Source organism: Sphaeramia orbicularis, chromosome 13 (assembly GCF_902148855.1).
Source record: "Sphaeramia orbicularis chromosome 13, fSphaOr1.1, whole genome shotgun sequence".
In the NCBI taxonomy this organism is placed as follows: domain Eukaryota; kingdom Metazoa; phylum Chordata; class Actinopteri; order Kurtiformes; family Apogonidae; genus Sphaeramia; species Sphaeramia orbicularis.
In genome coordinates, this window is record NC_043969.1 from 51,386,549 (window position 1) to 51,396,652 (window position 10,104).

The 10,104-nt window shown below is 37.4% G+C and overlaps 1 protein-coding gene across 1 annotated transcript in view; it reads right to left on the reverse strand.

Annotated features, from left to right (window-relative positions):
• Window positions 1-8,901, reverse strand: part of plekhg2 (pleckstrin homology domain containing, family G (with RhoGef domain) member 2) — a 127,378-nt gene extending 118,477 nt beyond the window's left edge. Inside the window, exon 1 of the mRNA XM_030152682.1 lies at window positions 8,620-8,901. The gene's annotated coding sequence lies outside the window, so the exon portion shown is untranslated. The remainder of the gene's footprint in view (window positions 1-8,619) is intronic.
• Between the last annotated feature and the right edge of the window lie 1,203 nt (window positions 8,902-10,104).

Genomic DNA, 10,104 nt, shown 5'->3' on the forward strand with positions numbered 1-10,104 from the left:
TAAATTAAAAGTGAAGCCACAGATAATTACAAACCACAACCACAGCCTCAGAACCACTGCGTCACATTAACCCATAAACACCCACAGCGTCAACATTATCTGCTGTACGTGACATGTTTTCAGTGTGAATTATGTTTTTTGTTTTTTTATATTTAACTCACTGATCATGTAAAGCAGGGGTCTCAAACATGCGTCCCGCCAAAGGTTCCAATCCGACCCCTGGGATGAATTCACAAAATTCCACAGTCCAGGCTGTGGAACTCATTTTAGTGTTGGTTCCACATACAGACCGATCTGATCTACAGTCCAATAATAACAGCAGAAGAACCCACACAAAAGAAGGACTGCAGATTTTCTTCTGGGTTTGATGTGAAAAACATAATATTACATTATGTCTGTAAATAATGACAACTTCAAATTCATGTCTTTGTTTTAGTGCAAAAAATAACATCAAATTATGAAAATGTTTACATTTACAAACTATCCTGTAACAATAAAATGTGAATAACCTGAACAAATATGAACAACCTGAAATGTCTGTAGAAAATTCCACCCCATTTTTACTCTTTTCTTCCTGTTCCTCAGTGTTTAGTGTCTTTGTAGATCTGATCCAGAATGCACATGGACTAATGAGAAGTGGAGGCAGAAGACTGAGAAAATTACACTGATTTTTCTGAAGAAATTTCAGTTTTTTGAGGTTATTCACATCTTTTGTGTTTGGATAGTTTATAAAAGTAAGTATTTTTATAATTTAATGGTTTTTTTTGCCTAAAATAAAGACAAAAATTGTCGTTTGTCATTTTTTCTAGGTTATTCTGTTTTATATGTTACTGGTCTGGTCCACTGCAGATCAAATCAGGCTGAAAGTGGAACCTGAAAGAACAGGAGCTTGAGAGTCCTGATGTAGATGTTCATTAAAACTTGGAGTAAATTCAAATATTATATTAAAAACAGAGAAAAATGAAAAAAGTGACCTGTTTAGTCAAATCCATCAGTAACTGAACATAAAAACAAATATCTACAACCTTGTTTTTATCAATTTTATTCATTTTACTTGGTTTTTTTTATTTTTTTATTTTGTTACTTATTTTGTTTATTTCCTACAGTTTTTTACCCATTTTATTATTTTATTTTCAGTCTGTCTTATTTTGTTCATGTTACTTATTATTTTGTTGATTTATTATTCATTTTTGTTCATTTTCAATCAATCAATCAAATTTGATATAAATAGTGCCAAATCTAACTAAAGTTTTCTCATGACACTTTACATACCGAGCTGGTCAAAACCAGACTCTCATGCCAATAAACCTAAAGCAAAAAAATACATTTTATTGATTACTTTTACTGTTGTTCATATTCTTCCTTATTTTCTCTGTTATTTATTATTTTGTGAATTTTCTTATTTGTTTTTCTTTATTTTCATCCATCTGATGGAACGGTTTAATTCCTGTTGATCCACTAATCCTATCAATCCATGTCAGTAATTGGTGTAAAATACAGTTTTTCATCTTTTCATGGTCATCACATATGACCATATTTGGACGTTCAGAGGCTCTGTAGTTACCGTGGAAACATCATCATCTTCTCCAACATTGATTCACCAGTAAAACCCATGGAGTTGGATCAATGACAGTGGAAGGACACACTGGGTTTATCATCAGATAAGAAATAAAATGAACAAAAATTATTATATAAAATAATAAATAACGTGGAAAATTGACTAAAATGAGGTTAAAAAAAAAAAAAAAAGAGAATAAAATAAGCACCAAAATGAACAAAAACAGCCAAAGTGATCAATAAAATGAACAAAAATGAAAAATAAATCAATAAAATTATAAATAACAAAGAAAGTAAGTCATAAACTGGACAAAAATTGAAGAAAAAGTCACAAAGTAGGCCAAAAAAATGAACAAAACCAAATAAAAAGCAAGTAAAATGAATAAAAATTTAAAAAAAGACTTAAAAATAAAAGAAAATTATAAAAATGAGCAAAACAAGGTTGTAGATGTTTGTTTTTATGTTCCGTTAATGAAATATTTGATAGAAAAAGTCACTTTTTCTTCAGTTTTCTGGGGTTTTTTTTTATAAAATAACCTTTGAATTTACTCTGAGTTTTAATAAACATGTACATGATCAGTGAATTAAATATAGAAAAATACAGGATTTACACTGAAAACATGTAAAACACAGAGGATAATATTAGAATAAATGGGAATAAATGACATGAGAAAGGTTAAATGAGAGACTGATCAATGACAGTGGATGGACACACTGGGTTTATGTTAAATGATAAATAAAATGAACAAAAAGGATTCAAAAAATTACAAAAGAAAAATAATGAGGAAAAAAAAGTCAAAATTAAGTTAAAAAAAACAACAACTATAAAATAAGCAACAAAATAAACAAAAACAAATAAAATAGCAAGTAAAATGAATAAAAATGAAAAATAAATCAACAAAATTATAATTAATGAACAAAATATCCATAAACTGAACAAAAACTGAAGAAAAAGTCATAACATAGACAATAAAATGAACATCTTAGAGTAAATGTTGAAACATGACTTAATTAAAGGTGAAACAGACTGAATCCATTTGTGAACTGATATAAACGTATGCGTGGGTGTTTAAGGGTTAAATAATCTGAGCTCCTTCTACGTTTATCTGGTTTTTGCCAGAGGGCGTCGCTCCGATGACATGAAGTTATTTAAATGAGCTCCAGTTCAAACATGTACGACAGAAAAATACGACACACGAACGTGAATGAAACCCGAAAAAAAAAACACAACGTCAGAGGAAAAAAAACAACAACCAACACAGATTTCTTGAAATATGTTTGGACAAATAAGGTTTACACTGTAAAAAATCTAAATCTGACCAAGTGTATTTTTCTCATTTCTAGTCCAAATATCTGATCACACTTCAAATCAAACAGAATCACCGACAGAGGAACTTTTCAGTGAGACAGAAGAACTGATTTATGGACAATAGATCTGGAAACTGATTTCAACAAATCTGAACAAGATCATTTTCACTGGTTCCACTGGCAGATTTTTTTTTTTTTTTTTGCTTAATTCAAGATTTTTATTTTTTTTTGCTTAAATTCAAGAATATTTTTTGCTTAATTCAATTATTTTTATTTTTTGTGGCTTAATTCAAGATTTTTTTTTTTTGCTTAATTCAAGTTTTTTTTTTGCATAACTCAAATTTTTATTTTTTTTTTTGCTTAATTCAAGCTTTTTTTTTTGCTTAATTTCAGATTTTTGCTTAATTCAAGCTTTTTTTCTCTTATTCAAATTTTTTTTTTAGCTTAAATCCAGATTTTTATTATTATTATTTTTTTTTCCTTAATTCAAGATTTTTTTTTTGCTTAATTCAAGTTTCTTTTTTTTTTGCTTAATTCAAGATTTTTTTTATTTTTATTTTTTTGCTTAATTCAAGCTTTTTTTCCCCTTAATTCCAGATTTTTTTTTTTTTGCTTAAATTCAGATTTTATTATTATTATTATTTTTTTTTTTGCTTAATTCAAGATTTTAATTTTTTTTTTTTTTTTGCTTAATTCAAGTTTTGTTTTTTTTTTTTTCGTAATTCAACATTTATTTTTTTTTTTGCTTAATTCAAGTTTTGTTTTTTTTTTTTCGTAATTCAACATTTTTTTTTTTTTTTGCTTAATTCAAGATTTTTTGCTTAATTCAAGTTTTGTGTTTTGTTTTTTTTTTTGCTTATTTCAAGATTTTTTTTGCTTAGTTCATGTAAAAAAAATATCTGCCAATGTAACCAGTGAAAACGATCTTGGTCAGATTTGTTGAAATCAGCTTTTCCAGATCTATTGTCTCTAAATCTTCTGTCTTCTATCTCACTGGAAAGTTCCTCTTTAGGTGATTCTGTCTGATTTTAAGTGTGATGAGATATTTGGACTAGAAATGAGAAAAATACACTTGGTCAGATTTAGATTTTTTGCAGTGTAATGCAGTACTTTTACTTATAATGTAGTATTTTCACCATGTTTGTTAGTACTTTTACACACATTCAACAGCTGATACATTAATCGTTCAATTCTGTTGATAAATTTACTGAGAAATGACATAAATACAGAAAATAACTTATAAAATAAAGCTGAAATGAACAACTGAAGTAGGATGAGGGCTAAATTATCTGGATTTATCTTATTTCACAGACGTCTTTTTTTTAAATCTGTGGTCGTTTTGTGGGCGGGGTCACAGCGCCACCACTGGACGATGTGAGGACACTGTGTCCCAAATATTAAACGAGTGTCCAGTGTCCCTGTCCATCTGTTCTGTGTGGATGAGAACCAGGTGAATGTGTTCTATGTCAGGTTCTGTTCCATGTTCCAGTCCTGGTTCTGGATGCACATCAATCTAACTATAGAAGTGGGCGGGACTTTCACTGGAGGAGAACTCAACTCATCCAATCACAGTCCATATCTGACTTCTATCAGTGACCAATAGGAACTAGACTGATATCTGGAACCATTTACATGTTCTAAAGCATCAACAGATGGACCAGTAGAAGGAAAGGAACAGGTAGAATATTTTTAAAAATAAGTCAAAAAAAGTAAAACCTAAATTTTTCAAAACTGTGAGTGACGAAAAACAAAGACGACATTAACAGTGAAGACGACGAAGATGACGAAGCTAGACGAGGATAAAAATGAACACGACAAAGACGAGAATGAATATGAAGACGACAAAGATGACGAGGACAACGACCAAAACGACGAAGTAGATGACGATGAAGATGACAAAGACGACAATGAAGATGAAGGATAAGATGATGACGACAATGATGAAGACAGTGAATGTCTCATCATTTTCTTTCACAGACTCACAGACATTCTTCTGTCCTCTTCAGAAGAACCGATGGAACTAAATCGACCTGAACCCCAGAGTTTGTCCACATTTGTCCTTTTTCAGGCTGCGGTTCGAACTGTCCATCAGCTGACGGACAGTTCAAATCCTCTTTTATATAAATGTCCTTCAGTCTTCTGTTTGTCCTGGTGTTTGACTTCCTGGTCTTCAGACTTTGTTCAGTTTATTCCATCAGAACCTCAAACTCAGCGTAGAACCCACAAACAGAAGGACCAACACGGAGGTTCTAGATTCGTCTTCTTAGTAAAAGTTCGATAAACGTCCCAGAGGAGCGCTTGGTTTCGGTTGTTGACATTGTTTTGCTGGTCGTTCTGAGGTCAGGAGCTCTGTGGTATCCATGTGTCGCCGGAGCTCGACCTCAGACGATACTATATGTTCAGCTAATTATTATAAATGACAAGTACCGGTCGCCACGGAAACAATCTACCCACATCCCATAATTATCCTCCATATTAAAGCTGCTTCCACATACTTGAGATGATTGGGGTGTGTTTGATTTGTGTTTGTCAATGGATGGTGGTGTTTGTGAAGAGGGGGGTGGAAATATGGTCGAGGGGGGGGGGGGGGGGGGGGGGGGGGGGGGGGGGGGGGGGTCTAAGAAGTAACTGCAGAAGAAAGATGTAAGTAAGTAGATGTAATGAAGGAGGGCGACCAACCCTCTGGTGTCCAGGTGAGTATATTATACACACTTTAACCCTCTGGTGTCCAGGTGAGTATATTATACACACTTTAACCCTCTGGTGTCCAGGTGAGTATATTATACGCACTTTAACCCTCTGGTGTCCAGGTGAGTATATTAAACACACTTTAACCCTCTGGTGTCCAGGTGAGTATATTAAACGCACTTTAACCCTCTGGTGTCCAGGTGAGTATATTAAACGCACTTTAACCCTCTGGTGTCCAGGTGGGTATATTTAACGCACTTTAACTCTCTGGTGTCCAGGTGAGTATATTAAACGCACTTCAACCCTCTGGTGTCCAGGTGAGTATATTAAACGCACTTTAACCCTCTGGTGTCCAGGTGAGTATATTAAACGCACTTTAACCCTCTGGTGTCCAGGTGAGTATATTAAACGCACTTTAACTCTCTGGTGTCCAGGTGAGTATATTAAACGCACTTCAACCCTCTGGTGTCCAGGTGAGTATATTAAACGCACTTTAACCCTCTGGTGTCCAGGTGAGTATATTAAACGCACTTTAACCCTCTGGTGTCCAGGTGAGTATATAAAACGCACTTTAACTCTCTGGTGTCCAGGTGGGTATATTAAACGCACTTCAACCCTCTGGTGTCCAGGTGAGTATATTAAACACACTTTAACCCTCAGGTGTCCAGGTGAGTATATTAAACATACTTTAACCCTCCGGTGTCCAGGTGAGTATATTATACACACTTTAACCCTTTGGTGTCCAGGTGAGTATATTAAACACACTTTAACCATCCGGTGTCCAGGTGAGTATATTAAACGCACTTTAACCCTCTGGTGTCCAGGTGAGTATATTAAACACACTTTAACTCTCTGGTGTCCAAGTGAGTATATTAAACACACTTTAACTCTCTGGTGTCCAGGTGAGTATATTAAACACACTTTAACCCTCTGCTGTCCAGGTGAGTATATTAAACACACTTTAACTCTCTGGTGTCCAGGTGAGTATATTAAACACACTTTAACCCTCAGGTGTCCAGGTGAGTATATTAAACACACTTTAACCCTCAGGTGTCCAGGTAAGTATATTAAACACACTTTAACCCTCTGGTGTCCAGGTGAGTATATTAAACACACTTTAACCCTCAGGTGTCCAGGTGAGTATATTAAACTAACTTTAACCCTCCGGTGTCCAGGTGAGTATATTAAACACACTTTAACCCTCCGGTGTCCAGGTGAGTATATTAAACACACTTTAACCCTCCGGTGTCCAGGTGAGTATATTAAACACACTTTAACCCTCAGGTGTCCAGGTGAGTATATTAAACACACTTTAACCCTCCGGTGTCCAGGTGACTATATTAAACACACTTTCCACTTCCTGTTCTTGAAGCTCAGATTATTTGAATTCAACAGTCGTTCATTTGTGTCTGATTGTTTAAATTCTGATCCATCCACTAAATCCATCCCATAATAAACAGTGTTAAATTCCTACACTAACACCCTTCTACCAAGTGAGTACAAAATGCACACTGCAGGGTCATTGGGACCTAATTTACCACTGAACGACCTCTGAGGCCAAACGACAGCAATAAACTGCAGTTCAAATGTCAGTTACTGAGTATTTGGTGTTTTTGTTTCTGCCTCAAGTTGATGAAATAGAAAAAAAATGTCAATAAAAAAAAGTACAAACCAAACTGTGAAACATTTTGACATTCCTACGACACTGTGCAGATTTACACACTTTCATCCTTGTAGCTGTGAGTATGTGTTACTGATGTGGTACTACATGGTCCTGTAGATCTGACTGGTGCATTCTGGGTAATCAGTCCATTCCTGGATCGAACACACATATTTATGCCTTCATTATAAATGCATGAGTGGGTTTTTTTTCTGGTAAATAATGGACGCTCCGTGTTGGCGAACGCCCAGCGACGCATTCTCTAACGATCCACTCAAACCACTCGTCCAAGCCCATCAGAGGGATGTGGGCGGGGCCAGCGGCTGCATGTCTGGGCATCAGCCAATGAGAAGAACCTTTACTGCTAAGGGATGAAGGACAGGTGGGCCAGTATGGGCCAGTATCAGGGTGGTACCTGAACGCACCACTGCCCTTTGACCCTGGTGTTGAGTCTGCTCTGATGGAGGATGAAAGGTACCGATAGTTTAAACTCATTTAATCATCAATTCATTAACTTTAACAGACGACATGTTAAATGTGACTAGTTCAAGCCTTTTCCTGAATGTGAACGGACATTTAGAGTCACCTATGAACCCTTAAAGACCACACAGGGGTGCCACAGGGTTCTGTATTAGACCCCTCTGATTTATGATTTTTATTAATGATCTGAGCATACAAGTGTCAGATGTTTATCTGGAAAGACCCAAACGTATAAGTACCAGTACAAGTACCAGGACAAATATCAGTACAAATACCAGTACAAGTACCAGCACAAATACCAGTACAAGTACCAGTATAAATACCCGTACAAATACCAGTACAACTACAACTACAAATACCAGTACAAGTAACAGAATGAATACCCGTACAAGTACCAGTACAAATACCTGTACAAGTACCAGTACAAACACCAGTAAAAGTACCAGTACAAATACTAGTACCAGTACAAATACAAGTACCAGTACAAACACCAGTAAAAGTACCAGTACAAATACTAGTACCAGTACAAATACCAGTACACGCGTCTGTAAATACAGTAATTACAGGAAAACTACTTCGTTTCTTTCCACTGATGCGTAAAACGCGCGCACCCCCAGGGGGCTAAATTCACGTGAACGCGCAGAGCCAATTACACGTCTCTAACCTTGGAGGCGACATGCACGCGCGTATACGGTCTATTAAAAGCCTGACGTCAGAATAAATGTGTACGAGCAGATGGATGATCAATACTGTGATGGACCGGAGCCTGTGAACGCGCACAGCTCTGGTTCTGTGAACGCGCACAGCTCTGGTTCTGTGAGCGCGCACAGCTCTGGTTCTGGGGCTTTGGGTCTGGTCAGTTCGGTCTAAGTGTCCGAGCGGAACCCGGTGGATCCACGGGTGCTCGTGGGGGACCGTGGGCCTACCTTGGTGCCGGTGTGGAGCGGACACATGAACGCGCGCAGGCCGGTGAGTCCGCGCGGATCCCGCTGCGCCGAGGCTCCGCTGCGCGTGCGTCTGTGTCCGTCTGTCCCCGGGGCTCGTGCGGGTTCAGCGGCCGGTCCGGACGCATTTGGATCCGAACTCCACAAAAGAATCCAATCCCGTCTTTTAATCCGTCGAAAGATCCGAACTCCAGCGGGTCCGTCCTCCCGGTTCCGCACGAACTCTCCCAAGTTTTAGACACCGAACAGTAAAAAAAGTCCAACAAAAAGGAACCGAAGGAACTGGTTCCAACATCCCATTAAAGTTCTGGGTCCAAATGAGGATCCGAACCAGAAGGATCCGAACCACAGAACCCACAGAGGCCCGGACCGGTGCCAGAGGATCCGGAGGGTTGGAGATGAGCTCCGGGGGAGAGAGGCGACTGGACCCGGAGTGAGAGAGGCGGGGGGGGGGGGGGGGGGGGGTCCGCCTCCAGGAGCATCAGCCTGGGGGGGGGGCGGGGGGGGGTCCGCCTCCAGGAGCATCAGCCTGGGGGGGGGCGGGGGGCGTTGACATGTGTCCAGCTGTTTACAGGAGAACCCGGTTCTGTCGAAGAACTGGAAAAGTGTGGAGTCACAAAAGTGTCCAAGTGTTCACATGTGTTCATATGAGTCTGGAGCTGGACACACACACACACACACACACACACACACACACACACACACACACACACGAACTGTGGATGAGTTCAGTCACACAGATTACTTATTAACCCTTTCACTCATAGTGGTCAGTCCAGTGGTCAGTCCAGTGGTCAGTTGTTCTTGTTCCAGATCAGCCGACACAGTGGACACTTCTGCACCATCCCATAATAATACACTGATATTCAGACCAGTACTGTACCTTTGCTGTTCTAGATAAACCTGATCTGCACTGACAGGTTTGAGTGCAAATCAGTTGTTAATTGTTAGACTGTAATTAACAGTTTAAAAAAAAAAACTTTTTATTTTTTTGCATATTATCTCTGTGAACTAGGAAGATTATTACTGTTAATAATTATTTAAGAAGAAGTGGTGGGGTTTTATAAGTTATGCCTCTTCTCCCTCCTTTTCAAATATGTATTGTGTGTCTTATGTTTAAGTGTTTTGTTTATTTATTTTCTTCTGTTTTGACATTCATATTCAAAATAAATACATCAATCAATCAATCAATCAACTGAGTCATAACTAGTATTAGAGTATGTTAAAATGTGAGAAAACATCAGATTAGCTGCATTAAAAATGTTTTTATTTCATTGTTTTCATATCACTTTCTGATATTGGGTTTTAAATACATGATTCTGTGCTTCAAGAATAAAATGAATGTTGTAGCTGAGTGGACATTTTTGTAAATCCATGAGAAAAAAAAAAATTCAATTGCATTGTTTTTTCATGTCTAATGAGGAATACAAACACTCAAGAAAAGAGCTCGACAAAGGTTCTAATAAT